Source organism: Aquarana catesbeiana, linkage group LG10 (assembly GCF_042186555.1).
Source record: "Aquarana catesbeiana isolate 2022-GZ linkage group LG10, ASM4218655v1, whole genome shotgun sequence".
Taxonomy (NCBI): Eukaryota; Metazoa; Chordata; class Amphibia; order Anura; family Ranidae; genus Aquarana; species Aquarana catesbeiana.
The window spans coordinates 70,330,587-70,350,878 of record NC_133333.1 but is presented as its reverse complement, the minus strand read 5'-3'; the positions used below and the strand labels follow the sequence as shown (position 1 = coordinate 70,350,878).

At 44.9% G+C, this 20,292-nt stretch overlaps 1 protein-coding gene across 4 annotated transcripts in view; it reads right to left on the bottom strand.

The window, feature by feature from the left end:
- The window catches only part of MBOAT7 (membrane bound acylglycerophosphatidylinositol O-acyltransferase MBOAT7), a 784,148-nt gene extending 764,139 nt beyond the window's left edge, over nt 1–20,009 (bottom strand). Inside the window, exon 1 of one of the 4 annotated variants that reach the window (XM_073602276.1) lies at nt 19,936–20,009. The gene's annotated coding sequence lies outside the window, so the exon portion shown is untranslated. Of the gene's footprint in view, nt 1–19,829 lie in introns of all 4 variants that reach the window. The other 3 variants (XM_073602279.1, XM_073602277.1, XM_073602280.1) reach the window with 3 other exon arrangements.
- Nucleotides 20,010–20,292: the final 283 nt, after the last annotated feature.

The following is a 20,292-nucleotide window of genomic DNA, read 5'->3' as shown; positions in this document are numbered from 1 at the left end:
TGACCGGACAACCCCGCAACCTGAATGTCCAGGCCTTTAGGGCTAGGTACGCTGCCCGAATCTCTAGAATATTGATGGGCAAGGTCCTTTCAGTTCTGGACCACTTCCCTTGGACAGTCGTCTCTTCCAAGACTGCTTCTCAACCCAAAAGGCTGGCATCCGTTACCACTTTCCAGGTAACTGGTACCAACTGAGGCTCTGACGCACTATTGACGACAAACACATCGAAAAATCTAGCACCTGCACTCTCTTGTTCCAGGCAGACAGGACACTGTTGTGCAGCAGTCTCGAATGAAACTGAGCATAGGGAACCACTTTGAATGAAGCCACCGTCGTTCCCAACAACCTCAAACAAAGGCGAAACCCTTCTTCTCCCTGACCACCTGAACCAGCTCCATTATGGCGCTGATCTTTTCCTGGGGTAAAAACACCCTCTTTTGGGTTGTATCTATAACCAGACCCAAGTACTCTAATCTTCTTACTGGCTTTAAAGAAGGACCCAACCTAGGTATTCCAGGTAGTTGACAGTGGTGACCAAGCTTTGGTCTAAGCGGGCTACCGACCGGTCTATCAAGAGCAGGTCGTCTAGGTAAGCTATATTCATTATACCCTGGGCCCTTAAATCTGGCCAGAGGAGGGGCCAGGACCTTTGTAAACACCCGAGGTGCAGTAGCTAGACTGAAAGGTAAAGCTACAAACTGAAAATTAAGTTTTTCCACTTCGAAATGCAGATTTTTCTGATGAGCGGGGAAAATAGGTAAATGCAGGTATGCATCCTTGATGTCGATTGATGCCAGAAGTTCTCCTCCTTGTAGGATGGAGACTACTGATCGGATTGATTCCATGCGAAAAGATCAAATTTTTAGGAACCAGTTTAGATCTTTGAGATCTAGAATGGGTCTGACATCTCCATTTGGTTTTGGCACCGTGAAAAGGTTTGAATAAAACTCCAACCATTGCTCTTTCATGGGAACCACCATGATTACTTTTTGCCACAAAAGTCGCTCCAATGCTTGAAGGAGAGACTTTGTTTTCTCTGGAAACATTTGATCTGAGGAAACGGGAATTCTCGGAACTCTAATCTGTAACCTAGAGTTATTGTGGAGACCACCCATCTTGTCCTGAAAATCCTCCTGCCAGACCTTTAACCACTTAACAACCGGCCCATAGCCGAATGACAGCTGCAGGGCAGTTGGTTAACTCTGGGAGGACGTCATATGACGTCCTCCTGGAATTCCCCTCTCGCGCGCCCCCTGGGGCGCGCACCCGAGCACATCACGGATCCCGGTAAATGGCCGCTGATCAAATGACGGCGCGATCACATGTAAACAGACCGGCGTCATCTGATGACGCCGGTTCCTCTCCTCCCCTCCTGTGTACCGATCGGTACACTGTGGAGGAGAGGGAGATGGATGGATGGCTGCAGCGCTGTGGGCTGGATGTGTAGTGCCCACAACGCTGCACAAAGACATCCAGCCATCCATGCTCAGCCATCCCTTCTGCTGTGCAATACTCTGCAAAGCCCACAATACTCTGCAATACCCCCACAATACTCTGCAATACCCCCACAATACCTCGCCATACCCCGCCATACTCCGCCATACTCCGCAATACCCCGCCATGCTCCGCAATACCCCGCCATGCTGAGCCATGCTCGGCTGTACTCGGCCCCTGTATGTGGCCAGGCTGTGGAAGTCTCACACATGTGGTATCGCCGTACTCAGGAGGAGCAGGAGAATCTATTTCGGGGTGTCATTTTTGGTATGTACATGCTATGTGGTAGAAATATTGTATAAATGGACAACTTTGTGTTAAAAAAAAAAAAAAAAAAAAAAATATATAATGCGTTTTAACCACTTCCCGCCCGCCGGCCGTCATACAACGTCCTTGACTTTGTGCAGGGATATCTGAATGATGGGTGCAGCTACAGGCATCATTCAGATATCAGCTTTTTCAGCCGGCGATTCTCTACACCATAAGAATGATCATAGCGGCTGTTCCACTGCTTGATCGTTCTTACGGGAGGCGAGAGGGGATGTCCCCCCCTCCCGCGCTTCTACAGACTCACAGCTACGATCGAAGCCAGGATCGTTTTTTTTTTTTTTTTTTTTTTTTTTTTTTTAATTTCAGGCTTCCCAGCCTAGAGGTGAGATGTGGGGTCTTATTGACCCCATATCTCACTGTAAAGAGGACCTGTCATGCCATATTCCTGTTGTTTACATTCCTTGTAATAGGAATAAAAGTGGTCAAAAATTTTTTTTTTTGGAAAAAAGCATCAAACTAAAATAAATAAAGTAAAATGAACAATAAAAAAAAAATAAAAATTTTAAAGCGCCCCTGTCCCTGTGTGCTCGCATGCAGAAGCGAACGCATACGTAAGTCCCACCCACATATGAAAACGGTGTTCAAACCACACATGTGAGGTATCGCTGCGATCGGTAGAGCGAGAGCAATAATTTTGGCCCTAGACCTCCTCTGTAACTCAAACATGTAACCAGTAAAAAATTTGAAAGCGTCGCCTATGGGGATTTTTGAGTAGCAAAGTTTGGCGCCATTCCACAAGCGCGTGCAATTTTGAAGGGTGACATGTTGGGTATCTATTTACTCGGCGTAACTTCATCTTTCACATTATGCAAAAACATTGGGCTAACTTTACTGTTTTGGTTTTTGTAAAGCACAAAACAGTTTTTTTTTTCCAAAAAAAACGCGTTAAAAAAATTGCTGCGCAAATACCATGCGAGATAAAAAGTTGCAACGACCGCCATTGTATTCTCTAGGGTCTTTGCTAAAAAAACATATATAATGTTTTGGGGTTCTATGTAATTTTCTAGCTAATAAATGATGATTTTTACATGTAGGAGAGAAATGTCAGAATTGGCCTGGGTGCTCCAGAACGCCTGAAGGTGCTCCCCTGCATGTTGGGCCTCTGTATGTGGCCACGCTGTGTAAAAGTCTCACACATGTGGTATCGCCGTACTCGGGAGTAATAGCAGAATGTGTTTTGGGGTGTAATTTGTGGTATGCATATGCGGTCTGTGAGAAATACCCTGCTAATATGACAATTTTGTGGAAAAAAAAAAAAAAAGTAAAAAAAAAAAACCTTGATTTTGCAAAGAATTGTGGGAAAAAATGACAACTTCAAAAAACTCACCATGCATCTTTCTAAATACCTTGGAATGTCTTCTTTCCAAAAAGGGGTCATTTGGGGGGTATTTGTACTTTTCTGGCATGTTAGGGTCTCAAGAAATTAGATAGGCCGTCAGTACTTCAGGTGTGATCAATTTTCAGATATTCGCACCATAGCTTTTGGACTCTACAACTTTCAAAAAGACCAAATAATATCCACCGATTTGGGTTATTTTTACCAAAGATATGTAGCGGTATAAATTTTGGCCAAAATATATGAAGAAAAATTACTAATTTGCTAAATATTATAACAGAAATGAAGAAAAATGTATTTTTTTACAGATTTTTCGGTCTTTTTTCTTTTACGGCGCAAAAAATAAAGAACCCAGCGGTGATTAAATACCACCAAAAAGAAAGCTCTATTTGTGTGAAAAAAAGGTCAAAAATTTCATATAGATACAGTGTTGCATGACTGAGTAATTGTCATTCAAAATGTGAGAGCACCAAAAGCTGAAAATTGGTCTGGTTAGGAAGGGGGTTTAAGTGCCCAGTTGTCAAGTGGTTAAGAACTGTAGCAGTCTTCCCCCCACTCGAACAAGCGGGGGCACCCCTTCATAAAAGGGGCTTTAGCGTTCTGTCTTGTAGGTTCCCTCCCCCAGGACTTCTTTTGTCCCTGGGGTTGACTGAGTTTTACCTCTTGAACCTGACGGTGGAGGCAGTCGCGACTGCCTGGAGGCTGATGCCCCTGGCACTGGAGAAAGAACCCGTTTAAATGAGGGACGTTTACTCCTTTTCTTAACTGGCAAAAGGGTACTTTTCCCACTTGAAATCTTTTGGATATAACTGTCCAAATCATCCCCAAACAGCCTTAGACCGCGAAAGGGAAAACCAGCCAGGATATTTTTGCATGGCGCTTTGGCTGACCAATATTTCAACCAAAAGATTCTACGCATATGCACCAACCCAAGCGTAAGGCGAGAGGTCTGAAGGATAGAATCTCTGATTGTGTCAACTGTAAAACACAAAGCCGCTGGCAGTTCGGCTAACTCCTGGGCCTGCTGTTCAGGGAAAACCTTGAGCACCTGTTTCAAGTGGTCTCTCAAGGACTGACATACCCCAATTGCCGTCACTGCAGGCTGAGCTACTGAACCCGCCAAGGGAAAAAATGTTTAACAGGAATTCCAACTTTTTAATCGTCTGCCAAGCATTTGAGCGTTGCCAACAGGACAAGTCAAACTTATTTACAGAGGATATACAGTAGCAGCGTCAATTGCTGGTATACCTCACATATTTGTAAATTTTCCTCCATAGGATAAAGTGTTGAAAACTTTTTAGGAGGGAAAAAAATGTTTATCTGGGTGATCCCACTCAGAATAAATAAGCTTTTCCAGCAAAGAATGAACAGGAAAAGCATGCACAGCTTGAGGAGGCTTCAGTGAACCCAAAGAAGTGGGTTTTTCAACCAACTCAGTTACGGGTAACTTAAATGTGGAGCGGACCATTTCAGTAAGAGAATGCACCAATTTCTCAGCCTGTGAAGCTGAAGAGGGTCCTTCTCCACTTGATTCCTCAGAAGAGGAGTCATCAGTCTCTTCCCGGTCCCCTGAGGGGGATTCGTTTTCCTTTTCCCAGAGTTCCTTTGTTTAAGGGGCCTGGGTGGTAGAAGGGGACCTAATGCGTTTACTTCTACATTGTGAAGATGTGATTAAGGCCACTAATCCTTCCTCCAAACCACTCATGGCTGAGGAAAAATCCTTCTGAGTAATATATACAGGGGCTGAAATTCCAGAAGCAGTTGCAGCCCCTAACCCCGACGGCTCACTCTGACCAGCCTCCCTAGGTCTTTCAGGGGGAGATGGCGTTGCAGAGGGGGGTCCTCGGAGCCTGAGGGAGATCCCGTTGAGCCCCTATTTTTTCTGGGCATTTGTACCTCCCCTTCCGCCCATAGTGCCAAGCACAAATGAAGAGGTACTACCAGAAATACACCCACTGCTGAACAAAATAGTTCAGCAACTGCCGCTGCTATCAAGGCTCAGTCTGATGCTAAGTAAATGTGTCTGGGAATGCCTGTATCACCAACACTCACATGCCATCCATCTGCTCTGTGTCCCTCCTTTAGCTGTGTGCACCTTTATAGCTATGCATAGCCCGCGTTGTGGGCGTTGAACCACGCCGATGCCGCACTGATGCTCCACCCCCCCCCCCCCCCTCTCATCTTAAAAAAAAAAAAAATAATGTTTTCCCACGCGAGCGGGGGCTTCGATCCGACCAGATCGCACGTAGAGGGGGGCTGGGGCCGAGGAGAGAGGAGGGCAGGTGGATGGAGAGCCACCATAATGGTGGCGGGAGCGGTGCGGCATACCGCCGACTGACCCATGGCCTCTAGTCTTGAAAGGAGCTGTGGGGGGGACATTCCTGAAAAGAGAAAACCCCCCCTTCCCACATCCTCCCTGGAGCTTGGGCTTGGGGGGAGTGTACAACTTGTGACACTGAGCAAGACTGACAAGCATGGAACAGGTACATGCTCTTGACAGCCCCCGGTGGCAACTTTAGTCATAGCAACATTTACTTAAAAGGAGAAAACCCACAAGAATTAGAAAAATTCCTTAGGAATCTCCCTTACATTATCCGGCTGCAGGGTTCTGTGGTAAACCAAACAGACCCAATCTTCACGGTGGGCTCCGTTAAAAAAACCTTCAGGAACCGGGGCCCCTTGTTATCGGGGGATCCACACTCCTGGGCCTGTACAGCACCCCGCCAAGAAAATATAGTTGAAAAAAACCAAACACTGGATCCCAGGGTCCAGCTCTCTAAAAGAGAAGCGTTACAGGCAGAACCTTGTTTTTTCGGACACAAGGCCCCGGTACCATTCAATTCGGCCTGTAAAAGACACTTTGAACGGATCTGATTGCATGGCTTGCACCAGCAAAGATTTCTCCAGCGGAGCTCAGCACAGCATGTCTTTACTCGTGACCAACACCTTAGACACTGGTGAAAAAACTGAGGTACTCCCAGTAATGGGAGGGGTTATATAGGGAGTGAACTTCCTGTCTTAGGGTGTGCCAGTGTCCATCACCTAAAGGTGGCCTATATAACCCACATAGTAACTACTATGGCTCTGTGTCCCGTGATGTACGATAAAGAAAACGCATTACACAGGTTTTTAAAGTTATGTCATAAGGGGAGGGGCCTCCATATGACGTCACCCAGTGATCCAGCCCAATGCCAATATAAGTAGTGGCACACTGCCCACCTAGCATTAGAACGGGAGAGAGCGTTGCGTCAAAAATCAGAAGAACAGAGGGAGAAGACCTGGCAAAAGAGGGAGAAGACAGCAGAGAAGACCCGGCAGAGGCTGAAGACAGTGGACAGAGGGAGAAGACCCAGAGAGAGGAGAAGTAAATTGAAAGCGACGCCAGAGCTGCCTTAATAAATTACTTTAAATACCTGATGTAATGTGTTTTTATTTATGACTTTTTTTTATTTTTTAGGTGAATGGGTAGGGGGTACAATATTCATTCACATAGGGTGGGGGGCCGGGAACCTTGTTAAAGGGGGCTTCCAGATTCCCTCCGCCCGCAGACCCCGACAACCAACGGCCAGGGTTGTCGGGAAGAGGCTCTTGTCCTCAACATGGAGACAAGGTGCTTTGGGGTGGGGCCCCGTCCCAAAGCACCCCCCCATGTTGAGGGCATGGGGCCTGGTATGGTTTGGGGGGGGGGCGCTCGCTTGTCCCTGCCCCCTTTCCTGGGCTGTGTGCTCAGATAAAGGTCTGGTATGGATTTTGGGGGGACCCCATTGTTTTCGGCGTTGGGGTTCCCCTTAAATTCCATACTAGACCGAAGGGCCAGGTATGCTCTTGGAGGGAGAACCCATGTCATTTTTTTTTTACATTTTGCATGGAGTTCCCCCTAAAGATTCATACCAGTCACAGTGACTGGTATTGTCGGGGATCAAAGTCGGACACATGTCGGACTTTAAGTCGCAGGGCAAAGTCGGATCCACAGTCGTACGACTGTCGTGTCGTACCAGTGTGAACCCGGCCTAAAACCTCATGCACACTGGACATTTTTACAGCTGCTGTTTTTGGCTTACATAAAAAATACCAACATTAGAGCTAAAGTCCAGTGAGTCTTAAAAAGAGCAAAAAGAACACACAAAAAAACATTTTCAGGGATCTGAAGTGTTCACCAAGGAAGAGGTTAACTCAGTGTGGCATGTAGTGAGCAGTGCTGCTCTGTTAACCAGCTGTGGGAACTGTCAACTGCAAAGACAGAATAGAAAGACAGAGCATATCAGCTCCTGGTGCAATACGGTTTATTGTTTAGCAAAAAAAAAAAAAAAAAAAAAAAAAAAAAAAAAAAAAAGGGATCAAAGTAACACTAAACACTTACATTTAGTACAGATAAGGCCCCTTTCACACGATAAGCCCGCTCGGATCCACCTGTCCGTTTTTCAGCCACCCAAGGACTCCTATGAGCAGGCGGATGTCAGAGGAGAGGTGTCCGCTGACACCCGTCTGCCATCCGAGCCGCTAAAAAACATACGGCGATACATTCAGCCATCTGTCTGGCGGATCGGATGAGATCTGATGAATTCGAACACGCTGTCCGTTTTCGTCCGATCCCTATGGAAATCAGCGGGACTCTGACAGGTCCCTCCCTGCTCAGTGAGCAGACGGACCTCTCATCCACTGGCTCAACGGAGTGATCTCCGGCTGAGCGGATCCGCACCGTGAGAAAGGGGCCAAAGGCTTCATATACAATGCTGCTGATAAACGGACGTTTAGGCTTAACCACTGGGCACTTAAACCCCCTTCCTAACAGACCAATTTTCAGCTTTCGGTGCTCTCACACTTTGAAGGACAATTACTCAGTCATGCAACACTGTACCCATTTGAAATGTTTGTCCTTTTTTCACACAAATAGAGCTTTCTCTTGGTGGTATTTAATCACCGCTGGGTTTTTTATTTTTTGCGCTATAAATCAAAAAAGACTGAAAATTAGATAAAAAAAAAAAAAAAAATCTTTGTTTCTGTTAAAATGTATTGCAGAGTATTGCCATAGTATGGGCATTGAGCAGTGCTGTGGGCTGGATGTGTAAGTGCCCACAGCGCTGCAAACTCTCTCCCCTCTCACACTGTACCGATCGGTACAGAGGGGAGGAACCGGAGTCATCACATGACGCCGGTTTGCTTACAAGTGATGCTCTGTCATTTGACGGAACGATCACGTGGTAAACAGCTGCTATGAGCGGCAATTTACCATGATCCGTGATGGTCACGGATGTTCCCGGGTGCGCGCGATTCTGTGAGGACATCCATGGATGCCCACCCAGAAAAAGCCGACCGCGCTGTAGCCGTCTATCGGCTATGGCCCGGTCGGCATGTGGTTAATGTACACGGGACATTTTAAAACCTCTCTTGAACGATTTAACTTGACAGATACTAGGGGTGCAACGGGTCGTCACCGATCCGTGAGGGTCAACCTCCGCGGATCGGCACACCCACGATCCACGGAGCGCTCTGTGGCCTCGGCCATAGGAAAGGCCGCGGCTTCGGCCTAACTCCGGAGCGCCGGCCATCTTGGTACACCCGGCGGCGGCCGCTGTCTCACCAGGAAGTGACAATTCGTCGCCGCCATCTTGCTACACCCCACACTCCTGCACAGTACTGTAATGAGAGAGTGAGAAGGGGGCAAGCGGACATCTTGTTACACCCACCGGAGTTTTAGATTTAACAGCTATTTTCAACACAAAACGGAGCTTATATGCATAAATACAGTATTTGTAGATCGGACGGACTGTTTAGATGTTAAATTTTAAAAGAAACAGCAAACCTGCTGACCTTACATGGTTGCTAATGTGACAGAACACCTGATTTTCACATTTAACGTTAAATGTGAAAATCAGAGGTGTTCTGTCACATTAGCAACCATGTAAGGTCAGCAGGTTTGCTGCTGCTTTTAAAATTTAACTTTTTTTTTTTTTTTTTTTTTCTTTTTTACATATTTAATATTTTTATTACTGATTTAAGAGGAAGAAAGGCATACACTTTACCAACATCAAATATAACATATTATGCATGTCTATATGCTAATCTAATATACAAATAAATTTTCTTCTAAAGCCAAGACCATGCTCTCTAATTACAACAAAGTCAAAACCTCATTACAATCCCCCAAACGCATTAAGGCAGAGATCCTCTCCCGTCCCTAAGCGCCGGTTCACACTAGACGCGGCACGACTTGCAGGTCGCCTCGCCGAGGCGACCTGCACATGACTGCCGGGGCGACTTGCAAGACGACTTCTGTATAGAAGTCTATGCAAGTCGCCCCCAAAGTAGTACAGGAACCTTTCTTCTAAGTCTAAGAACGGTTCCATTGTACAGAACGGGAGGCGACTTGTCAGGCGGCTAGGTCGCCTGACAAGTCGCCCCCGTGTGAACCGGCTCTAATCAAAATATCTCTAACTCAGTCCTGGGGGGGTTCTATCTATATTTTCCTTAAGTGTCTAACTCTCTCTTACCTCTCTCTTTTTTTTTTTTTTTTTTTTTTTAAATATAAATTAAAAAATAAATAAATAAAACCCCTAAGGGGAGGGAGGAGCAGAGCCCATCTCCCGCCTCCCCATCCCCCTCCCCTGCCAAGAATCCAATGGCCACATCTTCTGTTTTCAGTCACTAGAACTTACATCTATAAAAGGTTTTTTTCCCCCTCTTCTGTATTAATGAAAAGATTCCATGGAGACCATGTTTTCAGCTATGTCCCTCTTTTTTGCCAGGATGTCCAAACCAAATCTTCCATAAGGTTCAATTGTTCTACTCTTTTAAGCCACAATCCTACCGTTCGTGGTTGTGCCTGCTTTCAAGTGAGTGGAATACGTGCTCTAGCTGCATTCAGCAGATGAAGAATAGATTTCTTATATGATTTAACTGGGATTTTAGTATCTTGTAATAGGAAGAAAGATGGATCCTCCGGAATCTCCTGATCACTAAATTTTTGAGCAATTCTCCGGACTTCCTTCCAAAAGTTCTCTATTCTGGGGCAGGACCAAAAAATATGCATTATCGTCCCCTCCTTCCCCCCGCAATGCCAGCAATTATCTGATACCTCCGGGTAGCATCTGTTTAGGAATGCTGGGGTGCGGTACCACCGGGACAGAATCTTAAAATTTGTCTCCTGCATTCTTATGCAGATTGACGACTCAAATATATTGTGTATCATATTAGTACACTGCTCTTCCGTAAAGGTTTGACCCAGATCTCTCTCCCACCCCCTAAAAAAGGGTAACCTAAAGTCCTCCGAGGGTGCTACCAGCAGCTCGTACGTTTTAGAAAGGGTTTGGTGGAGTACACCGCTTCCGTTACAATATTCCTCAAAGATTGTTAGAGTGCGCCCATAACTACTTGGCTGGATTCAATGTGTTCAAAAAATGCCTCAGCTGTACAGCACGCCAAAAATCCAAACAGTATGGTAAAGATCCTAAAAAACGTGCTGACGTCACCACGCTACCATATTGAGGACGGGAGCTTGTTCGTATGCCGGCCGGCGTTGCGCTTTTATTTTGCTACACTGTGTTACTCTTTTATATACAATAAATATTTTTTATGTATTACACTATTGCCATCATTCTTTACCATATGTGTACTGCGGAGCCCGTGATATGGATGGTCTAATCTCTAATGGATCCCCGCAGCCCTATGCCAGGAAGCCGGTTCTGTGAACAAATCAGTCTGTCATTATAGAGTCTGCTATCTGGTAAGCAGGACTTTCATGCGGTTTGCTGCACCTTGGTATTCCTTTCCACTTATTCTCTGTTGATCAGTTATATTCCCAATTTTATATTAATTCTGCTAAGCGGCCTTAGATCCCTTCCTTTTTTTCCCCATCTGTCATCTGGTGGTCAAACACATGCCTCTTTGGTTTTAACTCTGGTAAGCGGCTTTTTGGATGGTTTTCTGCACCAGTTCTCCATATAGGAGATTCTTCACTGTCATGCATGGTTGATGTCACTCACTTTACTATTCCGTTTGTGCCTATAGGCACTGGATGGTGTATGATTTATCACTGGTGGAGTGTCACATATATATTTATATTAAAAACTTTTTTTCTTTAATACTACATATTTGTGTCAGTATTACGCTATGTTATCCTAATATTTTTTTGGGTACAACCTTCGTGGATCCAATTCGGTCTGTGAGTGTAATTTGTCCAGGACGTATCCGGAAAGGTTCCCCAAAGGCCCAGGCTGGGTTCATAGCCACCTGTTTTATTTGGCTTGCTATCTGGTAAGCATTTCATCTAACAGGAATTGTGTTACCTGAACTTCTACTATCAGCTATTGATCATTGAAAACAACAATTTTTAGTATTTTTTTTTTCACCATTTATTTTTGCTCACTTTATTTGGTGTTGGACGTTTAATCACAAGGACTATTTAATAATTTAAATTTAATTGATTATTTTTAAAGCGCGGCTTTTTACATATTTGCTTTACTATATGGTAAAGATCCTGTTGTCAATGAAAATATCGTGGGCCTTGCTTCCCCTGTTAAACAATGAGAGGCCTGGAAGATCCCTGTTCCATCAATGCCGTAAAATTTCCCTTCCTCAGACCTGGCTCTAACTTGGGATTCCCCAGTATTGGAAACAACGGTGAGATTATTGCCGAAAGTTTACCCTTAGAAAAAAGCTCAAAGTCTATCTTTAGGGTGGGTCCTATCACAGGGTGTGCCTTCGAAATAGTCGGAAGGTCTTTATAACACCAAGCGGCTCGTTACAGTAAAGCACTGCTCTGAGCCTGCTCCAGGCCCGGTCATAAACTTCCCATCTCCATGTCTACTCCAATCGATCAAATAGCTTAATAAAGCCGCCTGGTAGTATTTGTACATTAAAAACAAAAATAGCTGCGCTGCAACTTATGAATTGAAATAGAGATTAAACCAATGTGATCACCTTAATAAATACAGATTGTGCACCCATATGATGTGGACCGACAGTGAAAAGAAAATTTGATTGTCATCATAAATCAAATGTAATGAAATAACCCATAAATCAATGAACATGTACAGTCCAATTCCAAAGTGCATAGAGTAAAAAGTTCACTGGCAGAGTAATCTTTCAAAGGAGGAATTAACAGTCATCCAAGCGGTGTGAGACATGCGACCTTATCACCCGGAAGAGCGTGATGACAGAAAGGTTCCTCCACCTTTAAAAAAAACTGTGAGATCGTATAAGCGTGTGGCTATCTACCCCAGCCTCGGGTCTTTACTGAGAACGGATCCCAAATGCATCTCCTCACCAAGAATCTTCTAGATGAAGGATGGACACTCGTTCCCCCAACGCGTTTCGATTAAAGATAATCTTCCTCAGGGGATATCAGGTAGATCAAACCTTGTGGAAAAAAACTTTCTTGTGATCTTCTGGGTTCTGTAAACTCCTGAGAGGTATAAAAAGCCAGCATGCATTTCAACTTGCTAGCAAGCTTCCAAATACAAATCCCAAATCTGGTTGGAGTTGACCAGAATATACTGGGTAATGTGCATAAACACCGGAACTTTACTTGGACAATCTCTCTGGATGCTAAATCTGAAGGACTGTGCCCATCAACAAGACAACATTTTTGCCGGAGTCTCTCCCGATGAATGCAAACATGCTATTAATACATGTGCAATGGGTTGGAGGTTGGTGAAGGAATATACACATCCAATCCGTCAGAACATGAAATGTAAAATATGTTTTTTTTATTGGAGGGAGGAATTGAAAGAAGAAAGGGTTTTTAATGTATGACATGTATTAACGTAACAGAAGTAATATGGTGCAGATACCCAGGAGACTGGCATTTATACATAATAAGGTGTCGGTTGGCCAGACTAGAGGTTGACACATCAATGGGGTGAAAATTTCCTTGTATGGGGGGATACGCCTGGTTGATGTTTCACCTGAGAGGTTGAAACCCGGCACAGGGAAGGCCGGTGAATACACACAGGAGCATGCTCCGTTGGATAAAGGGAACAAAAATGCTGGCTACCAGGGTGCAGTATGCCTTCACCACATGACACTGCAACATCTCACAGTGGTTGCTAGAAACCTATTACTTATATGTGCTGAGTATACACTGAATCAAGTACGGTCATTATACCAGTGACTTACTCCCAGAGATGTGTGGACACAGGACGCTTATGTCTGAGGAGTAACCAAAGAGGAGGGATGTATTCAGCACTATATTGGGGGAATAGGAGCTGGGATGAGTGTTGTTAATGGAGTGGACATCAGTATTCTGAGGAACAAACTCTCAGCCATAACTTAAGCGGGGCTTTGTTACTCAGACAGATTGATGGCATCCATGATAGCATTCAACAAAGTCACATAAATACCCAGGTTAAAGTGGCTCAAGATTTTGTCAACCATGTTGAGAGGTTGGTAGAGAATGGGATGGTATAGGACAGAAATCTGTTATTGGCTCTGGCGTGCACGCAGTGGCAGGTGGAATTATCAACCAGCATTAAGCTGATTGTACAGTCTCTGTATGAGGGGCAGTGGCCTGATGAGTTAGCATCACCGCTCAGTAAGACTTTGCCAAAACACGTCGCTTACACTAATCCAAAGTGGTGGTCGAATGCCTGGATGGGCTATACCAGTTTGGATTGTGAAAGGTGTTATGCTGTACAGAAGTGCAGACTCAGTCTGTATATTTGGTGGCATCAATGGGCTTACTGACTGGGGATTCTATCTTGTTGCATTTGAGGCTGTTGAAGATGGAACCTGGAGGCAGGTTGATACTTCCCTTGGTCAGAAGCATGACCATGATGTCCTTTGTATGCCAGGTCAATACAAGGTGGTGAGCGAAAAATGTTGGGAAGATATTGCACTCTGTGTGCTGGATAGAGAGGTCATTGCTAGGAAGGAAGCACCTGGGTATTATTTGGGACATAGACGAGTTTCTTCGTCCTAAAGAATACAGATATAACGTTAGTCATGGAACTAGAGGGTTCCTTGAAGCTAACCATAGGTAGAGGTGCATGGTATACCCTGGGCATGGTCTCTTAAATCCAGGCACAGGGATGTAATTGTGTGGGTTTAGTCATTGTTGCAGATTTATATGTGTTGTTAGACTTGATATTTATATAGAAGGGTTGCCCAGTTATCTATGCAAGCTGGGGGACGAAGTGACGGTAGGGTCTCTGCATACAAGTTAGAGACTTTGCTGCCAAGTCAGAGCCCTGCAATAACGCTGAGATGCCAGAATCGCCATAGGAAAGGCCATTGTGAGCGAACCTTCCTAATCCCGGCCCGTATCTACACTGAGGAGTTATAGGAGGTTGGGAGCGGGATGAGTAATCTGATGGGTCATAGGTATATATGTATATATTATGGTAATGGGTTGATTCATGTTATGGTATAGTGTGATAAAGGTGTATTTTAGGCCAGTAATATTGGCAGAAGGCCCTCCTCGAGACCCTATATCTGAAAGCTGGTTAAGATGCTGCTCTGGATGTGTGCTGGTGAATGGTGAGTGTATGTACACCCCTTGCCTGTTTTATACCCCTTCATGAAGATGTTAGAAAGAAGAAGATACAGAATGGTGACATGGGAGCTGTCACGAAAGAATGATGTTGGTGTGTCACCCAGTAGCAAAGCGGCACGTGTTGAGAAACACAGCACGTTAGGACCGTTATGGACTGTTCCACAGGGGCTGAGGCCTATGTTGAGAGGCACAACATGCGTTCCATAGGGGCTGTTTCTGCACATGTTGAAAAACACAACACGTTAAGACAGTTAAAGACTGTTCTATAGGGACTGGCCTGGAAACACATGTTGGGGAGAAAACAGTTATGGACTGTTCAATAGGAGCCGTGCCTGAAGAAGGGTGGTATGCGCCCTTTAGGCGCAAAGCGGGATATGTTGGATAGCGACATGGTTTAATATCTTACTTCTGGTATTTCACTTCCTGTTTGACACAGCCAGGTAGGAATGAAACACATCAAAGCTTTGTGATCAGAAGAACAATGCCTTGGCTCAAGCCCACCTGCTGTGACATGTGTGATTACAAGATTCAAAGAGACCACTGCTGCCAAGATGTCTATTGAGATTTGACACAGGGCTAATAGAGACGCTGACACTGGTGGACAATATAGCATGCTTCCTGGAGAATGGGCAGACATTTGAAGGGATACCTCTCGGCAATGTATATTGGATAAAAGGCAAATGGGGGTGACTACGAGTGGCCGTGTATGTTTGAATGAAAGGGACACACAGGCTTTTGCTTTGTCTCTTGGTTGCTGAGAAGCCTGCCGTAAGGGTGTCCCTCTGCCATCTTGGGACCTCGCTCTGACTGAGGGCTTGGGCCTAAATTCCATGTGGCCCAGACCCCCTTTATCATCCAGAACCAGCAGATGAAACCATGTGTGATAAGTATCTTTGATATTACATTGTTGTTATATGTTGTAGAGATATGCTGTTTAGTATAGTATTGTGTTCTGATTGTAAGCTATGTAACATTGTAATACTTTAGTGTTAGTTTCCTATTTTATTGGGAAATAAATGTAACTTGTTTACTAAGCAGAGGTGTTTGTTATATCATTGTGCTTATCAGACTCATACAGATTGGCAACTATAGGGATTAGGCAGATAAATACATGTGTGCAATAGTTATACAGGATATATTAGATGGTATATTATTGCACCGAGTACTTCAACTAGTAAAAAAAATAATTTATAAATATGTATATATCCCCTATTTTGTAGACACTATAACTTTTGCGCAAATCAATATACGCCTATTGCAATTTTTTTTTTACCAAAAATAAGAATATATATCAGCCTACTGATGAATTTGTTTTTTTTATATTTTTTGGGGGATATGTATTATAGCAAAAAGTTAAAAATTGTGTTTTTTTTTAAATTGGTCTTTATTTTTTGCGCTATAAACAAAAAACACAGTGGTGATCAAATACCACCAAAAGAAAGCTCTATATGTGAGAAAAAAAAAAGACGTAAATTTTGTTTGGGTACAGCGTCGTACAACCGCAAGATCGTCAGTTAAAGCGACACAGTGCCATATCGCAAAAAACGGCCTGGTCATTAAGGGGCAAATCCTTCCGGAGCTGAAGTGGTTAAATGTAACCATATTGCTACACTTAAAGGCGCCTCTCTTCTCTTTAAGACCCCTTTCACACCTGGACCTCTCAAGTGTCACGCGTTTTAGTGGCACTTTAATAGCGCTACTTTGCGGGCAGGAGCGGGGCGCTTTTAACACCCAAGCGGTTAACAAGGGGTTAAAAGGGCCCGTGTTGCGGCGCTGCTGAAGCGCTTTTCAGCTGCTTCGGCAGCGCTGCCAATTCATTTCAATGGGCAGGGCGATATAACAATTCAACACATTACATCACTTCTGACATTGAATTCTGTCGTCCGAAAATTTTCTGATTGTGAATACCCTCTTCACTTTCAATTTGAGACTAGCATCCAAACAAAAAACTGACAAAAATTCATCCAATAATCTGACAGTGTGTACAAGGCTTTAGGTGCTTTTACTAAAGGCAAGAGATTAATTTTGTTACTTGGCAGGAACAAAAAAAAAAAAAAAAAATAATAAAAATCCATCCCTTCCCCCCATCAGAACAGAGATCTGCCTTGTTTACATAACAGATCACCATTATGTGCATTTTACCAGATAGGATACACACACACACACACACACACACACACACACACACACACACACACTACACAGGAGAGCCACCCTGTAGCAGTAAAACTGATATAGGGCGGTCTATAAGTGCATAAGACATGGGTGGGCTGCCAGAGGCTATCACAGCAATCAGGTGACTGGGAAAGGGAGTCCCAGGTCCCGATCATTGGCGAGAGCCTGTTGTCTCTGCTGGGAAGCCCCAAAAGCACACCCCCCCCCCCCCCCCCAAAACATTCAGCTATCAGCAGGGAATCCTGCTGACAGCTGATGACTCATCAGTTGTTAAGGAGCGAGTCGGGAAGCAAGCCACCGCATCCTTAGCAACCAGCTATGTACATTGAATGTAAAGTCAAAAAGCAAATCGCAGCAAAAGTGCAGTAAAAACTCAGTACTTGCTTTTTGGTTGCGGGTCCATTGAAGTCTATTACATACAAAACGCTGCAGGGAAAAAAGTGCCTGACCCTTTCCCAAAAGCACAGAAATGCATTGATGTGAACATGTTCCATAGGAACCCATGTTAAAAACAATGTCCTGTGTAGCGCTGGTAGATTTTTAATCTACCACTGATAGGTAAATCTTGTGGGTTACTTGTTAGGTGAAGTTAGATTTGCCTCCGTTCCAGCTTGGCTGAGTTGCATGTAGTTCCACACTGCGCCGGTGGGTGTCGTCACCATGGGCTGGTGTTGGAAAGGCAACGTGTTGAAGCGTATGAGTGCTCCTCTGTCCCGGAGACAACTCGGTGGAGGTGGTCCTCCAAGTTGCATTCTTTGAGAGGGTATTTATGGGACAGACGCCATGTTTAGGGGTCGTTTTCAGCCACCTGCTGGCCCTCCTGGCCGACAGGTATGCATTGAGAGTACCACCTAGTGGTCCTCCGTTCCGGACGCCCACGTCGCTGTGACGTGTGGGTGGGCCCAGAAGCCTGTCTGGGGCCTACCACAGCAGCAGAGGAATGGTCCTGAGCTGTCTATCCTGAGTGAAGAAGCTGGACAACTGAGGAGATCCCAGGGGAGGACCCGTCATGGAAGGATCATGCAGAGTGCTGGTCTGGAGAGGGGCCTGGTGACTCGGTTGGAGGACATATTCTGAAGTAGTCTTACTGCATAGTACTACCGGGTTGGCTTAAAGGTTCAAGTACTGTGTCTGACATTCATCGTAAACCAATACATCCTGTGGCAGAGGATCGTACAGGTTTTATTCCAGACAAGTCTGTGGCAGAGACTTTTGTTCGTGCTACGTACTGGCTGCTAGGCAAGCGAGAGAGGCCTATCCAGGCGGGCAAAGATTGAATCCCACAAGGGGAGTGCATCCAACTACAAGTGTTCAATTCCAAATAATGTTCTAAAGAATACTAAGAAAAGGTATTTGAGCTTCCCTGCAACTTTCCTTCTGCCTCTTTCCTGCTACTTCCTTTATTACTTGTTCATTAACCACTTCAATACAGGGCACTTAGACACCTTCCTGCCCAGACCAATTTTCAGCTTTCAGCGCTGTCGCAGTTTGAATGACAATTGCGCGGTCATGCTACACTGTGCCCAAACTAAAATTTTTATCATTTTGTTGCCACAAATAGAGCTTTCTTTTGGTGGTATTTGATCACCTCTGTGGTTTTTATTTTTTGCGAAACAAACAAAAAAGAACGAAAATTTTGAAAAAAATAAAAGTTTTGCTTTTGTTTCTGTTAAAAAAAAATTGTAAATAAGTACGTTTTCTCTTTCACTGATGGGCACTGATAAGGCAGCACCAATGAGGTGGCACCAATGAGCGGGCACTGATATGCGGCACTCATATGCAGCACTGATGGGCATTGATAGGCGGCACTGGTTGGCACTTATAGGTGACACTGATGGGCAATAAAAGGCGGCACTGCTGGGCACTGATAGGGTGGCGCTGATAGGCGGCACTGCTGGGCACGGATACGTGGCACTGATATGAGGCACTGATGGGCATCCCTGGTGGCACTGGCAGTGGTAGGCATTGAAGTGGCAGCTGCCTGGGCACACAGTTGTATTTCCCTGGTGGTCTAGGGGCATACCTGGTGGCCCAGTGTGGATCGCTTCCCTGGTGGTCCTGGGTAGGATCCGAGGGGGGGGCTGTGCTGATAACCAATCAGCACAGACCCCCCCCTGTCAGGAGAGCAGCCGATTGGCTCTCCTCTACTCGCGTCTGTCAGACGCGAGTGAGGAAAAGCCGATCACCGGCTCTATTTACATCGTGATCAGCCGTGATTGGACACAGCTGATCACATGGTAAAGTGTCTCCGTCAGAGACTCTTTACCTAGATCGGTGTTGCAGGGTGTCAGACTGATCATATGACGTCCGATCAGGAATATCAAACCACTTTGCCGCCGTCATTCTGCAATAGGGCGGGCGGCAAGTGGTTAAAGCATTGGAAAACATACTCAAGTGTTTGATGCTTATATCGTCCAGAGGTAAACTCAACGGCACCCTAGACCCGGTGCTGGTGAAACAGAGGTATCGAGAGTGAAGGTAACAGCCCGCTTTAAACCAGCAGCTCCACTGAGAGTTATTGCTACACCTGCATTTCTGCAAGAAGCATAAAAAAAAAAAAAAAAGCATTAGTGTGAATGGAGCCTTAGCTCTGGCTTCAACATGCTGGAATACATTTCATGGTATTTTGAACTCCCAGGAGGCAAGGCATGGGGGCATCTCCTGTCTCTCCCAAAAGCTGGAGCCAAGGTAAGTGTTTTTTTTGTTTTTTGAGTAACAGCTTAGGTTGACTTTAACACAGCAAACTGATAGGAATTAATGACAGGAAGCCACGAGCATTACAGAAATGTAAGACCTGCATGTTGCATAAACGCCATTAGGTAGAGAACACTACGCAACACTGTAGGTACACAAGGATGCCACCAGACACATAACAACATGTTATCCACTGTGCATCACTGCAGATACATAAGTGAAATTATAGGCAAGCAACAAATGTATTGAATGCCAGCTATCTGATCGTCAGATATGCCATTCAGTAAAGACCTTCGCCCTGAAATTTACCTGCTAATTCTTGCTGGCGAAGCAAATCAGCTGCAAACTCTAATTGTTTAATGAGTAGCCATTCGTTAGAAAGACACGATCATAAAGAAATGCGGAACCAACCCACCTTCGCTCTGTGTTTAGGACGTTTCTCTTCCTGGTGATCTCACCAGCCCCGCCCCACCCCACACCGTCGCCGCTGGTTGGCTAAAGGTTTAAAGCCCTGTATCTTCATTGGTTATGTGTCGGTCAATACATTTTTGGAGGAGGGATTCATGCTTTCTGCGTAAGCCATGCTGTGGTTATTTAACTCTTTACCGTTCAGTTCACACACTAGTTATTGGAAATTTCGGTGTGAATTTTAGCACACTTACCAATTCGTTATGCTGCTGACTTGGTAGACTTTGTTGCATTATAACCTATTTGTGCTTTATTTTTTGTTACTAAACTGTATGGACAACACTTATTTTTGTAGTACTGTATA